This window comes from Psammomys obesus, unplaced genomic scaffold (genome assembly GCF_907164565.1).
Source record: "Psammomys obesus unplaced genomic scaffold, mPsaObe1.curated_primary_1811, whole genome shotgun sequence".
Lineage (NCBI taxonomy): Eukaryota > Metazoa > Chordata > Mammalia > Rodentia > Muridae > Psammomys > Psammomys obesus.
The window spans coordinates 12,211,985-12,214,764 of NW_026586816.1; the positions used below are offsets into that span (position 1 = coordinate 12,211,985).

At 46.0% G+C, this 2,780-nt stretch overlaps 1 pseudogene; it reads left to right on the forward strand.

The window, feature by feature from the left end:
* The first annotated feature begins 556 nt into the window (after positions 1-556).
* Positions 557-2,311, forward strand: LOC129672920 (60S ribosomal protein L13-like; annotated as a pseudogene).
* Positions 2,312-2,780: the final 469 nt, after the last annotated feature.

The following is a 2,780-nucleotide window of genomic DNA, read 5'->3' on the forward strand; positions in this document are numbered from 1 at the left end:
GTGAATAAACTGTAATTAATAAAAATAAAAATAATTTAAAAAAAGTTATTCTTGAAAGGCTGCTCCCCCCTCAGGGGGAGGTAGTCCAAGAGCCAGTGACTGAGGTCATGTCAGAGACAGCCCCTGTTCCCCTTACTAGAGAACCCACTTGGAGACTGTGCTGCCGTGGGCTACATCTGAGCAGGGGTTCTAGGTTATCTTCATGGCAGGCCACAGAGGAGGACATTGCAGCCAGTCCTGATGAGTCCTGATAAGCTAGGGTCAGATGGAAGAGGAGGAAGATCTCCCCTATCAGTGGACTGAGGGAGGGGCAAGGAAGGAGATGAGGGAGGGAGATGGGATTGGGAGGGAATGAGGGAGGGGCTACAGCAGGGATACACAATGAATAAAGTATAATTTATATAAAAAATAAAAATAAAAGAAATCTAAAAACAACAACAACAACTAAAACCCCACAAGATACCCAAGATATACAAAGAAATAAAATTAATTTTTTTGGAAAAAAGAGTTATCCTCGCACTTTCCGCTTGGCCGTTCTCCTGCACGGGAGACAGGCATGGTGCCCAGCCAGAATGGCATGATCCTGAAGCCGCACTTCCATGAGGATTGGCAGCGGTGAGTGCACGCTTTGTTCAACCAGCCTGCACAAGAGATCTGCAGACACAGGCGCTGCAAGGGAAAGCATGCACCATTGCCCCTCGTTCTGCATCTGGTCCCATCAGGCTCATAGTGAGGTGCCCTACAGTTCCATACCACACCAAGGTCCTAGCCAGCAGGGACTTTAGCCTGGAAGAGCTCCAGGTGGCTGGTCTCTGTAGAAAAATGGCTCACTAGGTTATCTCCACGCATGGTCCTTGTTTGGAGCATCAGTCTCAGAAAAGACCCCTGGGCCAAGATTTTTTGGTTCTGTTGCTCTCCTTATGGAGCTCCTGTCCCCTCCAGGTCTTTCTATCTCCCCCTTCTTTCAAGATTGCCTGCACTCTGCCCAAAGCTTGGCTATGAGTCTCTGCTTTAATACTCTTCTGGGTAGAGTCTTTCAGAGGCCCTCTGTTATAAGCTCCTATCCTGTTCCCTGTTTTCTCCCCGTTCCAAGATCTATCCTGTTTGCCTTTCTGAGTGAGGGTTGAGCATCTTACCCAGAGTCCTCTTCCTCGCTTAGCTACTTCAGTATGTTTATCCTATATTATATGTCTAATATCCACTTAAAATTGAGTATATATCATGTGTGTCTTTCTGCTTCTGGGGATATCTCACTCAAGATGATCTTTTCTGAAATTTTCATGATTTCCTTGTGTTTAATAGTTGAGTAGTATTCCATTGTGTAAATGTACCATAATTTCTGAAACCATTCCTCTGTTGAGGGACATCTGGGTTGTTTCCAGATTCTGGCTATTATGAATAAAGCTGCTATGAACACGGTTGAACAAATGTCCTTGTTGTATACTTGAGCATATTTTGGATATATGCCTAGGAGTGGTATAGCTGCATCTTGAGGTAGCACTATTCCTAATTGTCTGAGAAAATTCCAGATTTTTTTTCATGGAGATAACCTAGATCCCCTGCACAGATGTAGCCCACAGTAGCTCGGTCTCCAAGTATGTTCCCTGGTAAGGGGAACAGGGGCTGTCTCTGACATGAATTCAGTGACTTGCTCTCTGATCACCTCTCCCTGGGGGTGGGGGATAGCCTTATCAGGCCACAGAGGAAGAAACTGCAGCCACCTCTGATGAGAACTGATAGGCTAGAGTCAGATGGAAGGGGAGGAGGTCCTCCCCTATCAGTGGACTGTGGGAGGGGCATAGGAGGAGAAGCAGGAGGGAAGGTTGGATTGGGAGGGGAAGAAGGAGGGGGCTACAGGTAGCATAAAAAGTGAATAAATTATAATAACTAAAAATATAAACTTAAAAAAACTAAAAACAGAAAGAAAACGGCCCACACCATCAGCATCTCTGTGGACCCAAGGAGGCAAAACAAATCCACTGAGACTCTGCAAGCCAATGTGCAGCGCCTGAAGGAGTACTGCTCTGAGATCATACTTTTCCCTAGGAAGCCTTCTGCTCCCTAGAAGGGAGATCATTCTGCTGAGGAGCTTAAATTGGCTGAAGGGCTTAAATTGGCCACCCAGCTAAAGGGACCTGTGGTGCCCATCCGGGATGTCTACAAAAAGGAGAAAGCCTGAGTCATCACAGAAGAGAAAAACTCCAAGGCTTTTGCCAGTCTTCGCATGGCCCAGGCCAACGACCAGCTCTTTGGCATCTGAGTGAAAAGGGCGAAGGAAGCAGCAGAGCACGATGGTGAAAAGAAAAAGTAATACACTGTTGTAATGTTGCAATAAATTTTCCATAAAGTGTAAAAAAAAAAAAAAAAAGTTATCCTCATTGCTTGCTTCAAAGTCAAGTCACTCAATGTCAACTTCACTCAATGAGGGAAGGAGCACTGTCTGTCTATTTTCTCGATTGCACCCTTCTCACCTCTGAGCCGGGAACAGTATGTGGTAGGTTCTCAGTGAAGACTTTCTAGATGAATAAATGGGTGACTCATCTCTGGTATGTTTGGGAACGAAGAGCAAACAGAGTGAAAGTGAAAGGAGACTTTTCTGGTGTGCTCACCTGAAGCTGCCTGCCTTAGAAAGCTGCGGAAGCTGGGTCCCACCTTGGAGTCCCACTCAGGCCTTGGAGTGGAGATGGGAATACTGAGCCTCCATTTGCCCCCTACAGAGGCAGAATCTGGAGATAATCAGAGCAATCAGAGCATTGGATTAAGGAGGCTTTGAGATGTTA